This window comes from Phyllobates terribilis, unplaced genomic scaffold (assembly GCF_046119375.1).
Source record: "Phyllobates terribilis strain yellow unplaced genomic scaffold, ASM4611937v1 Scaffold_2__4_contigs__length_985480577, whole genome shotgun sequence".
Taxonomy (NCBI): Eukaryota; Metazoa; Chordata; class Amphibia; order Anura; family Dendrobatidae; genus Phyllobates; species Phyllobates terribilis.
The window spans coordinates 696,418,193-696,434,531 of record NW_027362762.1 but is presented as its reverse complement, the minus strand read 5'-3'; the positions used below and the strand labels follow the sequence as shown (position 1 = coordinate 696,434,531).

Genomic DNA, 16,339 nt, shown 5'->3' with positions numbered 1-16,339 from the left:
AAAAAAGGATATCCAGACTTGGTAATCATGATCTTATTGGTACACTATCTGTACAGCTGAGAATAAAAAGGACTGGAGGTGGGATCAAACCACACTACCCAAGGAAGCAACGGCAAAACACATATTGGATTGAGTAGCACCATTCTGTGGTCAGGTATTGAGATCTCTCTATTGAGGTTACTTTCATCTGATGAGGACTCGCTTGATTTTTATACCACTACTAATACATTGTATTGCCCATTGTTTGACTTGCCCATATCAGCGTGTGCACATTCTATTTTTGTCTGTTTATGTGTCTATTTTATTACTGTCTGTATTGAATTTCTGTATGAATAAAGTAAATTATTGTAATAATGTATGGAGTGTTGTTTGCTCTTCTTGCATAGAAATTGTTAAAAATTAATAAATGGTGTACTGAAAGGAATTTAACCTACATTTAAAGTCCCAACAAATGAATCTCCTAGATTGCATGAGGTCATTATCTGTGAGGTGCAGTATACATAGAAAGGTATCTAGCATTTAGAAATTAATTATTATCTATTTTCATTTTGCTACTGGATGGCAAATTTAATTTGTTTAATAAATGCCATTTTAATATGTATGAAGTGTATGATTTTCAACATTATCCATATTTATGCCATAAAATTAACATTTTCTTACAAACTACAGAGATGAAAAATTACAATTATCTCTGTTTTAGACATTTATTCAGCAGTTTACTCTCGTTTTTTTGCAACCTAAGCCCTAAAATTTGCAATTTGGGAAAAATAATTACATTTTTGCTAGAAAAAAGTTAAAAAAGCCAGTGAATAGGTGGGGGGGGGGGCAGCGAATAACTTTTAAACAAATTGATTAACCTTTACACCAGGAGGGAACATTGACAAAAATGTTTAGACAGGTTTATTAAACTTTACATCAGAAAATGTTGCAAGTTTTTTGCAGAACACTTGCATCTGTTCATAGAAGGTAGAGATCTCATTTTCTGACTTTACAACAGTCGAAAACGTCAATTAATTTATTAAGTGGTGTTTTAATAAATCTGGTGCAGTATAATTCTTCTTTCCTTTTATCACCTCTTTATTTTAGACTAATGTATAAAACACCACTATTGATAAATCTGTCCCAGTATCTTCTATCACATTGCATATAGAAGACCAAGTACTCGCCTACAAATGCAGAGGAAGACTTACATCATGAAATGGAACATCATTTAGAACTAAGCAGCAACAATATGGTATAAAATGTGGTTCCTTTTGTCACATCATACTACAAAACAAAGTATATATCTATGTGTGGTCATAAAGTTTTACACAGAAATGTATTCAAGTAAAACTGTTCCAGAAACTCTCACCATAAGTAAATACATTATAATTCCCATAAAGGAAAGAATCTGTTGTGCTTGCCCTCAATGAAGATACATGGGGCAAGGAACATTCCTAAATAAAGGGAACCAGGTTTTTGCCACCTATTCCGAGATCAGCATAATGTAGAGATAGAGACAACGATTCCAGTTATGTGTCACTTACTGGGCTGCTTGGTGTTACTTTGATAAAATCATAGATTTATTAGCTGCAGATTATCACTAGAGGACTAGTAAACCTGCTGTCATGTAGTCCTCCATATTCATAACCTCTGTATAACCCTGTCCACACCACTGATTTGTAGCTTTCTGCCTATGCAGTGTACACATAAAGCAGCCAATCAGTGGTGTGGGCGGGGTTATACACAGCTCAGCATTCAGAGAACTGCTAGATCTGCAGTAGATAAAACTGTGATTTTATCAAATTTGCAGCAAGCAGCACAGTAAGTGATACATTGCTGGAATCAGGTGTTCTCTCCCTCTACATTATGCTGCTTTATGCTGGGGTAGCACAAACCTGGTGACAGATTCCCTCTTAAGATCTAATTAAAGCAATCTGTTCATTCAGCATTTCATATACATTTCAGGGAATTTCCTGGTACTCCAGACTCTGACAAAATAAGTATCTCAATAGTCCAGCAGAAGACAACTCCATTTGGATCTCAAATTGAGACTGACCACTCGGACCTTTTCTAAAGATTGATTCACAAACAACCTATTAGACCTTATTCAAATGATCTTCATGATAAAGTGAACAATTTATGTTTCTACATTAAAAACAAATGATTAATTTTGAGTTTATGTCCCGTGTATATAACACACATGGGTAAGGAGAAAATATTAAAGTCAACAATTCATCTCAGAAATTGGTGATGTGTTCAAACACAGGAACTGTATATACATAGAATTGTAAATGTGACCATCATGCGCTTATAAAGCTCGGCAAGCTTCAAACCAAAAAGCAGTAATGTTATTTACATAAGTGCTTAATTGTATGCAGGCCAAACAGTCATTATATAAGCAAATTGAGAAAGTCAGCTGCATGCTATTGTTTACTACACTGTAGTAAATGTCGGCAGTAAGTATCAATAGAATAAACTGAAATGACTATTTATGACAACCACGAGTTTTGTATAGATGTGTGTCCACATGTGTACGTTTCACATACAGTAAATGTTATTTTTATCATTAAACTGAAAAACAGAATGGCATGAGATCCTTTAGAATGTATGAGGTCCAAATGAATCATAGATCTGTATAAAAAGATTTGTGGTCTTATATGCAGAGTTGAAGTGAAGAACAATTTTCACTGTAACCTTCTTTAAAAGGCACATGCACAGTGTGTACAACAATACAATAAATTATGTTTGTCAGCACAAAATGACTGTTCAAACAAAGCACAGGTGCTCCTTGCACCCTGGGCATGGCCAAACAGTTTTGGCCAAACAGTGATTTCCCTTTATCTATCATATTTTTTGACTATAAAACGCACTTTTTTTTCTCCTCAAATTTGGAAGCATAATGGGGTTGCTTCTTACGGTCCAAATGTAGCTTCCAGGGAGGAGGGGTGGTGGCGGTGGAGCTGAGTCGCAGGAGGCAGGGTCACCGCTGCAGGAAGCCAGCGGCTGCATTAATGGGGCTATACAGTGGCCCCTGGGCTGGGATGAGGCTGTGTTCTGGTGGTGCAAGGCAGCAGGAGCCATTGATCTCCCCACGGTGGGCTTCAGGAAAATATTGGCGTTTGAGGTAGGAGCTGAGTCCCCACTGTGTGCATTGCTGATTGTGGTGGGGTCCAGGAAAATGGCGCCATTGTCGGCGCATGCACAGATTTAGATCTCGGCTCAATGACAAGATGAGATCTCAACCTGAGCATGCGTCGCCTCTGGATCCATTTTCCTGAAGAGCACCGCTAGGAGATCAATGTACACAGCCATTACTCCGCTCCTGTCTCGAACCACCCACATTTTTCTGAAGCTCACCGCCGGGAGATCAATGGCTATTGCCTCGCACCACCAAAACACTCCCTCCTCCAAGCCCAGGGCCCGCAGCATGCCCCTCTCCCGCTGCCACCGGCTTCCTGCAGTGGCGACCCTGCTTCCTATGACCCCGCTCTACTGCCACTGCCTCCGCAGTATGCTAAATTCAGACTATAAGATGCACGCCCATTTTCACATTAAAATTCTTTTTTTTTTGATTTTTTTTGCTATTTTCCTCCTCTAAATTTGGGGTGCGTCTGATGGTCTGATGCGTCTTATAGTCCAAAAAATACGGTACATTTTTAACTCAGAAAACATATGAATGAGTGGATACCTTTGGTGGAAGTTTTTTTTTCTTATACAAAAGTATTTGTGGATAAAAATATTATAAAAAATTTTTACAATACAGTTTAAAGAAACATTTTGAATTGTTAGGCATTTTCAGCCTTTGTGTATCTCAGTGTATAGCAGACTACAGAATAACAGTAAATTTTTTACTAAGCTTGTCTGGTGGCAGGGTCTGTAATCTTAATCTTCTATATTAAATGTTCAGGAGAATGGAGCATGTCACAACTGCTACAGGCCCAGCAGTTGCAACAAGCTCACTGTTATCTCATTCTACAGTCCATTGTGTACCATCAATAAAATCGAGCATATTGATTTGATGCAAATTGATTTCACGTAGAATATTCTGAAATTTGTAGGTCTTGGCGGATGTAAACAATTGGTGATTCAATTAATTCGAATCAACCTAAAAATGTCAAGTGCAACCGCATGGGCTTCTCCATAATGCCTTGAAGCTATCAAATAACAAGGGGCTATCATAGTTTGTATATAAGCTGAGGCAGGGAATACAGCAGCCATTTTAAAATAGTGAAATGTCATCATAGCTCACAGTTCAACAACAGAGATAGAAAGAAACTGCTCTAAAACAATGGAAAAATACTCCAGACAATAATGTTTTGTACAACTGCAGACATGAAAAAGATAAGTGTAGTAATCTGTTAAAAATACAGAGATTTAATTGATAGGGGAGAGAGATAGGAGAACTGTGAGCAGTAGTGCCACTGTGTGATCTATGAGTGATACTGTGTAGTATGATCAAATTTTCTGAAATTCAAATTTGCCAGGTTTGACAAATATTTCTAAAAAATTGATTTGCACAGAATCAATTTGCTGTGAATCTCAATACTACAAAGCCTCTAATTGGCCAAAAAAGACATGTGTAACACTATGTGTCCTCCAAGGATTGTACTAAAGCCTCTTTGAGCTCTTTAACGCAAACATAGCCTTAATAATGTCCAAGTGACCGTAAAATATTTGGCTAGGGAGAAATTGGATTGTAACCAATAGCCTGTTTTATAACACACAGCAAAGACAGAAATTTCACGCTTTTTAATGTAAAGAAAAACTGTCCAAAATTATCACCCTAAGGAACACAATGTCTTTTTTTTGCCAGATTATGCCTGGAACCCGCCTGAAAAGGTGCTAAATAAACATTACAAATAATGAACAAATGCACACCAATGTCAAAATCACTTATTATGCAAATGTTCTGTCTTTTTTAACTCTTAATGGCTTCAAAAGCCTAAAAGAACTGACCTGACCCTTCTTCAGGTGAATTCCGATTGGAAGCTGCCATGATTCTACATGTGAATTTATGAACAAAAGTCACAGCAGAAACATTGAAAAAGATAGAGCAGATGCTTCAGGAAAAACACCACCAGCAATTTCCTAAGGTGTCTTCTGCTTTAAAAACTATGCAGGTACTCCACCGTCTATAAGCCGTTGTGTACACATATTCTAAGCACCCAATAAATCAAATTGTACACATCGGTCTTAATAAGACGTGACGTGCACCTCTATGTGCGCCTCCTCACAAATTCTACTCCAGTCCCTGCTGGAGTAAGATTTGTGGCATAATTTGATGAGCAATGGTTGCTACGCCCCCCATCCTACTCCATCCCCACCCACTTTGTCAGAGCTGGGTTAAAGTTGCAACATTTTAGTGTAGCCTCGAGTTTAGTGCACCAAAATTATGCAACTTTTCAAAGATTTTTACTCTGTAATATTGGCGTAATAGGTTTGATGAATTGGGCCCTTAGTCTTTTGTGAACAGTCACACCATCTTTCATTGCATGAAGGTCCATGACATTTGTTTCAGAGTGATTACAGGGAGTATAATTAAAGAAACACTACCATAGCCTTTTATGTCCTGGGCAGGGGACTAAGTCTGCATAGTATTCTACCAGGAAACTTCACATGACCTCAAAAATAATTTTTTAATACAAAAATTGAGAACTTTGCAAAGGAAAATTTTACTTTAATTAGTAATAACTTAAGTATGCTTCCTCTAATCCCAGTGATTCTGAGAATGTTTTTTTTGTGAAAAATTGCACTACAAATAATTGTAAATGTAGGTAAAAAATGCATTTATTTATGAAAATATCAAAAATTTGGATTTTTTTGAAAAAACTTGTAATTTTCAAACTTTTCATTTTTATTCCCTTATAGTAGATAGTCATCCAGCGCAAAATATTTAGTGAATAACATTTCTCATATATCCAGCTTACATCAGCATCACTTTTGAAATGCCATTTTATTTTGTTGCGGTGTTATAAGAGTTAAAAATAGAGATAAGAGGATAGATTAAAGGAGGGTCGAGTTTGAGTCGAATTTCCTAAAACTTGCAGTTTAAGAAGAATTCGAACATTTTGAGATTCGATTTATGGTCATGAAAAAATCTTTCCCTGCATCAGTTCCCGAATTGCAGAAGCATCAATGAGTTGGCCAACATCATTTTGTAAATTACGGATTATTATATCTTGTACAGTGGTGGTCAGTACCTGAGCCATCACAGCTCAGTGGAGAACAGTGGAGAACAGTTTGTACCACAAGGTCATTTTCCATCTTCAGAATTTTTATCTCTTCTGTAGTGTGTAAGCTCTTATGGTCAGCAGGATCCTCTCTCTCTTCTTTAAAGTGTAATCTCTTATGGTCAGTGGGATTCTCTCTTCTCTCCCACTTCTGCATGTCCAAGCAATAAAAGTTTTCCAATATTGAGATTTTCACAAATTTATTCGGTGCAAATGAAATATTTGGGGACAATTCGGCAAATTCGATGAGTTTGAATCGAAAAAAAGTCACTCATCTCTAGTTAAAAGTTTTTCATTTTTTCACCAACATGTAAAAAACATTTTTTGTAGACCTATACAGTTTTAAAATGACTTTGAGGGGCCTATATTTAAGAAAAACCCCAAAAGTTATACTCCTTAAAGTATTCAAAACCTAATTCAGGAAGTTTAACACTCCAGAGTCCTAGGAATTATTGCAAAGTGGAATGAATAAAAGAAAAAAATTCCATTCTTTCAACTAAAATGGCAAATGTTTCAATTTCTCAATATGTAAAGAGAGAATATGCACCCAAAAAAATTTAATTGGAAAAGGAATTATTTTCAGTTGGAGTGAGCCTTTTGGAATCACAGATGCTTCACAAAGGTTTATAACTTTGGGTCATGAAAAATTAAATTTTTTCCAAGAAAATGTTTATGTAGGAATGTGGATTTTGTTGGAGTGATATACGAGTGGTATGCCAGATTAGCAGAGGCCTGGAGATGTTATAAAAGAAGAAACGCCCAACAAGTGATCCTCTTTTAAAAATTAAACCCGCAAGGAAATTATCTAGGGGCTTAATAAATTAAGGGTTTTACTGCTATTTGAATTTATAATTTGGTGGCGCATGTAAGTTGTGCAGAGTATAATATATTATATAATAAATTATAATATATTATACATATACATTATATATATATATATATATATATTATACTTTATATAATTATTAATTATTATTATATAAATTATATTAGACTACAAAAGGCTTTTGTGTTAACAGGATAAATCAGAATTTTAATAATTCATGAACTAGTGTTATGATTTAAAGCAAACCTTAATCCAAAGGCCAGGTTTACGAGAGCCTTTGTGTCCTTTTGTATCCTTCTTTTGGAACACGCTGTACTTTTTCTGAGTTATTCCCTTCCTTGCAGTTTGGGGGACTTCACTGGGGAAATGTGACCTTAATACAATTCATGTACCTTCAGTTTCTGAAGTACTGGGACACTTTTTGTACCATGATTTTGAGAGATCAACAACCCCCATGATTTTTTATAATGCAGATTACAATCTGGTTTTGGGATCATCTGTTGTGGTAGCACAGTCAGGGGTGCTTTCGTCATGGTGTATTGTGGTCAAAATAAGGTCATCCCTTGTGAACTAAAATTTGACCACCAGCATTGGGCCTTGCTCTAATTTTTCTGAGCAGTTGCCCAGTTAGCAACCTGTGCACTGTTTCCCATGCAACAGTATATTTGACAGAGAGGGACTTGAAGAGGTGGGAGCCACACCACTCATAGCGAATTTGAGCACATGTACATTAATTTAATACTAAAGGTGTGCAAGCCCTATTTTTTTGTAGTATACATTTGGGGTGAGGCCCCTGCAGGGCTTAGAACCCTTATTTAAACATCCTTCCAAGACAAGTTTATAATTACTGTGTGCCTGGTTTTCTTTCACTTCCCCATTCAGATGAGGCTGATTTGGCACATGGAGAGGTAGAACATTAGTGATAGGGACCATCCATGTTTAGTTACACCTTGACATGGTTGGATGGCTTTTGAGCTCTTTGATCAAAAAGTGCTAACTAAGTACCTTATATTTTTAATGTTTAAAGCAATAGTGGAGTTCATGTATTCATTAATAGCAGTGTGCTGACATATTGTGTATGTATATGTTTATATATTGGCCACATAGCGTATTTGTGCACCTGTACATTAATACGAAAGGTGTTTGGGCTCTATTTTTTATTTGTTTATGTATTATTTTTATTTTATTTTGGATTGCAATACATTGATCAGAACAGTCAGATTTCCCCCCCTGAAGATATATTGGCCAGACATCAGCTCTGCTTTTTAATGCTGACTACACCACCCTTCATCTTTGATGACATCACCTCCTAAATACTTCCAACTTATTTCCCAACCAACAGCCGCATTATTAATGAACCAGCTCACAGATGTCTCAATATGTAAAATGTCATGAGATCCCTGCCTGATTTCTGCCTCTAAATTTGCCCTAACTCAGAATGCCACTACCAGTGACAGTGCCCCTACCATCGTCCACTGGTAGAACCAGTACCACAGTTGGACTTGTGAATTGTGTCTTCCATCTGACCCAAGTTATCTGTCATGCTCCTGGATTTGAACCATTGAGTTTGTGTTCTGTGGTCGGCTTCTTTTTCTGCCTTGCTACGCAAGACACATCTTTTCTCTGGGTGCTTAGGTTCTGCTATTCTGGCTGCTGTCTATCTAGCTTAACAAAGGTGTCCTTCATTTACTCTGTTTGTCTGTCCTATCACTTTTCGGGGAAAACTTGGGGAAAAAAAGTTGGGGAAAACTTGTGTTTCCTGCTGGTGACTTGTTGAATTCATTCACATGACTGTGGTTTGTGTTGGTTGCAGTTGTTTTTTGTGTGATCCGTTTATTCATTAGGGAACTGTTACTATAGCTATCCTAAGAGCTACTGAAAACATGCAGGGTAAGCAGCCACCAAGTGGGGGCGACATTGCGTTATCTTAGGGTGCCATCCTCCATGGTCAAGCAGGGAAAGACTAGAGTTAGAGAATGGCTTTAACTAGTCTGAATAGGGACATGTCAGGTTCAGGTATTTGTCTCTCTGGTTTGTATGTTACCTGTGTGAATGTGCTTTATTAGTCATAACATTATCCAAGTACAAAGACTGACTGTCCTTCTCATCCAATAAATCACCTGGAAGAACTTCTTCATCTGAAGTATCCTCCTTATCCCTTGGGGTGCTTTGGGTTAGGGAACTATATGGCTGAATGGATAGATGTCTTATTGACAACTCTGAAAGTTTTGGATGTAAATGATCATGTTTTGGTGACGGAAGAGGTTGACTGAACAGAAAAATTACTCTGACTATTTTGCAGTCAGAGAAAACATCATCCTACTGTGACTGTGATGAGTTACATGCCACGTATTCCATTATGCCCTCGGCATCCTCCTCATTTATACGCTTTCCAGAGGCAAAGGAGATCAATTATAACCTGCATTTGGTACTACTACTGTTGGATCGGTTTTTTGCCACAATATAGTAATTTTTTCCCTTACGTTACCATGTCAGTTGAGTGTGCCACTTTTCTTTAACCATACATTTTGGAATCAAGATAATGTTAACAAAAAAGTTTAACCACACTTTTTCAACCCTGAAAAAAGTTTAAATCATCCAGAAATGCTAGGTAGGGTACACATGTTGGCCCAAAATGCTAATTAAATGACAGCACACTCATCATTGTGGCATGTACATGTCTCCAATTGGCTTAAACAGGTGTGTCAAAATAGACATGTACAGCTAAATGTCTTGATTCAATGTAAAACATATTTATTTTTACATTTTTGCTTAAGTAGATGAATTACCCTTTCCCCAAAAGGATGTGTAGCAACCAATGCCAGGAAGTAGGTACCCAACTTTGAAATGAGGCGTGATATTGGACTGGTACAACAAAAATGTTAAAAAAAATGTAAACATGCATACTTTGTGAGGAAGACAGCTGCATTAAAAAATGCTAAATAAATGCAAAAACTGATAGAACTTATGGGTTGTCCAGGCAGCATACTTTCTCTGACACACAAGCCTTGGTTTTTTAGTTGGAAAATTAGAGTTAATGGGATTTAAACTGCCCTTTTGTTTGTAATCTGTGAACAATAAAAAAAAGTGGTGTTATTAGGGTGCTTCGCTGCAGTATATCACTGATCAATCAATTAAAAGTTATACTGACTCTGCACTCTTGAATCTATTTGTTTTTATTCACAAATTGAGACTGCCATACTTATCTTCTCTGTTTTTCAGAATTGAACGACAATCAAATTTTCTATCCTTTTCTGTAATGATGAGCTGTGCATCTAGAACCAATCTGCCTAGACTGTAAAAAACTAAAATGATTTCTACTTTCTCTTCCCTCCCCTCATGACATGCTCGAGTCTCCACCCCATATGCTGTTATACAGCCAAAAAAAACACTGCTATGCTATGTTTTTTTTTGGGTGTCTAATAACCATGAAACATGCGGGGCAGGGACTTGAGAAAGTAATTCGAGCACCATCGATACTTGGTGTATACCCGAGTACCCAATGCAAACTCAAGTAGCGAGCACTTGCGCACAAGACTGATGACAACTTATTCAGTATGATGACCTAATGTTATCAAATTCTGTGTCATACCTCTGGGCTTAAAATGTTCACTATACCCCTTGATAAAATCCTTCAGGGTTCTAGTTTCCAAAATGGGGTCACTTGTGGGGGATTTCCACTATTTAGGCACATCAGGGGCTCTCCAAACGCAACATGGCGTCCGCTAATTATTTAAGGAAATTTTATATTCAAAAAGTCAAATGGAGCTCCTTCCCTTCTTAACCCTGCTGTTTGCCCAAACAGTGATTTTCTCCCACATATGGGGTATCAACTTACTCAGAAGAAATTGCACAACAAATAGTATGGCGCAATTTCTCCTGTTACCCATATGAAAATGCAAAATTGGGGGCTGAAAAACTTTTTTGTTGGAAAAATTTGAACATTTTATTTTTACAGCTCAATGTTATAAACTTCTGTGAAGCACCTGAGGGTTCAAGGTGCTCACCATACTTCAAGATAAGTTCCCTGAGGGGTCTAATTTCCAAAATGATGTCACTTGTGGGGATTTCCACTGTTAAGGCAGATCAGGTGCTCCCCAAACGCAACATGGCATCCGCTAATATTTCAAGCAAATTTTACATTCAAAAAGTCAAATGGCGCTCCTTCCCTTCCGAACCTTGCCGTGCACCCAAACAGTGGTTTTCCCCCACATATGGGGTATTGGCGTGCTCAAAGGAAATTGCACAACAAATTTTGGTGTCCATTTTTCCTATCACTCTTGTGAAAATAAAACAAATTGGGACTGAAGTAACTTTTTTGTGAAAAAAAAGTTCAATGTTCATTGTTTTCTTCCACATTCCAAAAATTCCTGTAAAGCTCCTGAAGGGTTAATAAACTTCTTGAATGTGGTTTTGAGAACTTTGAGGGGTTCCGTTTTTAGAATGGTGTCACTTTTGTGTATTTTCTCTCATAAAGGCCCCCCAAAGTCACTTTAAATGTGATGTGGCCCCTAAAAAAACAGTTTCGTAAATTTTATTGGAAAAATGAGAAATCGCTGATCAACTTTTAACACTTATAACTTCCTAACAAAAAAATGTTTGGTTCTAAAATTGTGCTGATGTAAAGTAGACATGTGACGTCTGATTTAAGGGCATGAAAATTCAAATTTTCGCCAAATTTCAGATTTTTTCACAAATAAATGCAAGTCATATCGAATAAATTTTACCACTATCATGAAGTACAGTATGTTACGAAAAAGCAATCTCAGAATCAGTGGGATCCATTGAAGCGGACATCTGATTTAAGGGCATGAAAATTCAAATTTTGAGAATTGCAAAATTTTCACAATTTTTGCCAAATTTACGTTTTTTTCACAAATAAACACAAGTCATATTGAATACATTTTACCACTATCATGAAGTACAATATGTCACAAAAAAAATAATCTCAGAATCAGTGGGATCCTTTGAAGCGTTCCAGAGTTATTACCTCATAAAGTGACAGTGGTCAGAATTGTAAAAATTGGCCTGGCCAGTAACGTGCAAACCACATTCGGGGGTAAAGGGGTTAAACATTGTAATTCCTAGAGAATCAATTCGCTGCTAATTGACATTTTATGAAATTTGAATTGAAAAAGATGTGATCATCTCTAACCATCACAATTTTCTTTGTCTCCTAAACTCAACATACCATTACGATAAGTACAAAATCAATCAAATCTGCTGTTAAATTAGAGATTGATAAAATAATAGAATGAACTGTACATCATATCTTCACATGACAACTGCCTCCTCTGCTGTAACTCACTAATGACTAGCTGGCTTCTCATAGTTTTATAATAACAGTTTTTAAATATTTCTGTGCCACAATGTGTTATATTGCAATGGATATTTTTTAAATATTTTATTTTTCACTTTTGAATTAAATAAACTTTTGCTATGTGTTTATAAATGATTGTGTATTAGATCATAAATAAAATGCAAAAACAAATATGGAATCATTAGTGGACAGGAAAATGAAATTCTATTAAAACTTCCTTTATAGAATAATTAATGAATGCTTGATTACCCAGAACTCCGTGTGTCTGTGGGATTTTCAGAAGTCAGACAGCAGGTACACGAATGAGTACAAGTGACTCTCAGCCAACAGGTGAGAATGAAGTCTCATTATAAAGTTCCTGTTGGTTCAGTTGGAGACCAGACATCTGCTTCCTCTTCAATGCCAGAGTGCTTGTATTTCAATAGTTTGGTCTTTTTTTCTTTGTACACATAGCGTGTTTCCTTTTCAATTGAAATATCATTTTGAAACTGAAATAGTAATGTGAGTAAACAGATCAACAAAGGCTGCCATGATGCAGCTGTCAGAAATGAATGCAAGGCGCTGTTCAAACAACAAAGAGACCAGTCAGACATGCTGGAGTTGAGATTAACCCATCATCTACCTTTATTTTAGGATAAGGCATAAAAAAAACTTAAAGGAAAACTACATTTGTAACATTTTATAACACTCTATAACTGACGTTTATTTACTTAATTTGAAACAGAATTCTTAAAGAGAACCTGTCTGCATGATTTTGTAATGTAAAGTAAAAACATGACTGTAATAGTGCTGTAATGTTAATTACATTGATATCCGCGTTGTTCTTCTTTAATCACCATATGAAGTTTTATGCTAATTAGATTTTGTCTCTTGTCCTTGAAAGACCTTCCTCTTCCGCTTGGAATCTCAACAGTGACCTGTCATTCAAACCCTGGAGGCAGGCAGAGGGTGCAGAGGAATCACAAGCCTAGTGTCTATGGACAATGGATCCATGAAATAGCCATTCATTTTCTTCAATTTGAAACTGATCCAGCAAGCAAAAAAACAGATCATTTCCAAATGAAAAAAACAGATGGCAAATTAACAGATTTGTTGACCATAGTCTTCAATGATAAAAAAAATGGATGCAGCTGAAATCAATTTTTAAAAAACAGACAAAAAAGTTGTGCCTACACAACTTTTTTGCCAATGGATCCATTCTAAGAGATGACTACTGGACATGTGAACATAGCCTTAAACTCACAAGTAATTTAAGGCCCTGTCACACATAATGAGATCGCTAGCGAGATCGTTATTACGTCACGAATTTGAGATCGCTGTAAAGTCAAATCGCGATCGTTGGGGAGCCGTCAAACATGCTGAACTTCCCAACGATTTCGGCCGCCCCAGCGATCTAACTAACGATCTCGTTGGTCGTTGGGGCGCTTTCACACAGCAGCTACTTCAACGATCCACACTTTGATAGGAATTGTACTGTGTCACAAAGGCGTGCATAAAATTACTTTTCCGCGCCCCCTCATCTCCGATTGGTGGACGCTACTGCGTTCTGATTGGCGACAGGTTTAAAATAAGGCGACATTGCAGCAATTCCATTCCTTTGTTCCTATCTGCGCTTTGGTTTCGGATCGTTCCTTTATTCCTATCTGGGCTCTGCTTTCGGATCGTAGCAGTGTTCTCCGGGCAAGATTCGTTCATCTGGGCTTTGTTAAGGCCCTGTCAGCATCCTGATGTTTGGATCCTAGTAGCGTTCTACAGCTGTGATTCCATTCATCTGGGCTTTGTTCCTGACAAGCGTTCTGGTTTGTGGATTTTCTTCAGCTGTGACTCGACATCGATTTTTTGGTTCTTCAGGCAGCTATATTGCTTTGTTTACACGGTAAGTTGTTTTAGTGGGTTTTTGCCACACCCAACAAGTATACATTTGCTTATGCATCGGAGGCCATTTTAAGGGGGTCAACAAACAGTGTGCAGTATTTTTTACTGTGTTTTAAAATGTTTCATGTATGATCACTGTATGCTATCCTTTTTCAGATGGCTTTCAAAAGTGAAGAGTTTGTGAGGGAAATGATTGACCTGTACCGCTCCCTGCCGTGCCTTTGGCAAATAAAATCAACAGACTACTGCAATAGAGAGAAAAAGAGGGAGGCATACCAGCAATTGATTGCCCTCTTTAAAAGCCATGGCCCCAACGAGAAGGTGGATGAAGAGCTGGTGAAGAGAAAATTCCTGGGTCTACGCACCGTATATAAGAAAGAACTCAACCGGGTGGAGAAGTCAAAGAAGTCGGGTACCGGCACAAATGAGGTTTATGTGCCAACATTATGGTATTATGACTTGCTTGCCTTCACCCGTGACCAGGAGCTACCTCGATGAATGGCGTGTACGATGCGGCCGACCCCGGAAGAAGACCCTGATATCCAGACTGACTCCCCTGTTGAAGATGTAAGTACCTTCTTTGCTTCCCTGTAAATAGCATTTATACTTTCAATGTACATGCCATAGTTTAGCCGCCCCTCACATTTGTTTTTTAGTGCACGTGTACCCATGCTGGTCATAACATACCTGCTGGATGTTGTAACCAAAATCTTAACTTTAATTTTGTGTTCCCACAGCACCATCGGCAAGATGACGACATCCCGGCTACGGAACGTGGTATGGAGGAGGCGAGTGTGCTGTCAAGGAATGAGGAACCTATGGCATCGGCGAATGAAGACCCTATGGCCTCTACAAGTGAAGACCTTGTGCCTCAGTGACAAAGAAAATCAAGGAAAAGAAAGGCCAGCTTGCCGCCATCGCCAGATCTAATATCTCTGGCGAACAAGATTCTACTGCTACAGACCCAGGCCAAGTGGGACAACTTCGCCACATTTGCTGGCGAGAGACTACAGAGGCTGGATGACCGACAGAGGGCGCACGCAGAAAGGGTCATGTTTGAGACTTTAAATAAAGCGGCAGCCGATGATCTTAATGAAACTTCTACTGTACATACTCTGATCGACCCTGGCCCTTTTCAACAACATTCTTGGACCCATATGCCGGACCCACTTCGCAACACACCAGTGCAGAGGATCCGGCATCCACAAAGCCTTGCCCCCCACGCACAGTATCCCATGTGTTCGGATTCTTTTGTTTCCCCCAGGCATGGATACACAAATACAGGCAATCGATACGAAGAAATGTAGTGATGTTTCATTTCAATTTTTGTTATCATTTTGTAAATATTGTTAATTTAATACTTATTTAAATTGTTAAAATTGTTCACATTTTTGTTTGTTTATAAAAAAAATGTTTTATTGTCCTCTTTTTTAACTTTACCCCTGCCCTACGATCTTCCCCTGATTGAAATAAAAATGTCTTTTGTTGTCTTCTTTTCTGCTTTACCTCTTCCCGAGGGTGGGACCCCTCACCCCTGCCCTCCGATCCCTTCCCAACCTCCGTTCCCTCCCCTCCATTCCCTACCCTCCATTCCCATCCCTGCTCTCCGCTGGTGATCACCTCCTCCCCTTCTCCTCTTCCCACTCCAGGCTTCATCACCTGTCTTCTGTCTTCTCCCTGTGTCCTCTGGTCTTCTTCACAGCTGGTCTTCTTCCCCTCCTCTTCCTACTTCCCTTGTTTTAGTCTTTGGGGTCATAGTCATGGTGCACTTTATGGCAATGATCTGCCATACCATGCACCATGAGTCTGACTCTGATTATAGGTTGTATATGCTAGTTTCTTGATAGGGCGTTGATCCAGGGAACTAGTCTGATTGCCATATGTGGAGTCAGGAAGGAATTTTTTTCCCCGAAACGGAGCATGTTTTTTTTTTGCCTTCCTCTGGATCAACATGTTAGGTCTTCCTTCAACTTTTCATACAATGTTCCTATTCTTTCCTATTCTTTCCTCTTCTCTCTTCTTCTTGAATTAGCTGGCGTCTGTGAAAGCTTACTTCAGACGGCTTTCCTGCCCCCACACAACATCAGCTGATAACCTCAATTAGCA

The 16,339-nt window shown here is 38.1% G+C and overlaps 1 long non-coding RNA gene across 1 annotated transcript in view; it reads right to left on the bottom strand.

Annotated features, from left to right (window-relative positions):
* The window catches only part of LOC141252941 (uncharacterized), a 47,792-nt gene extending 34,932 nt beyond the window's left edge, over window positions 1-12,860 (bottom strand). Inside the window, exon 1 of the long non-coding RNA XR_012314159.1 lies at window positions 12,608-12,860. This is a non-coding gene — a long non-coding RNA (uncharacterized lncRNA). The remainder of the gene's footprint in view (window positions 1-12,607) is intronic.
* Between the last annotated feature and the right edge of the window lie 3,479 nt (window positions 12,861-16,339).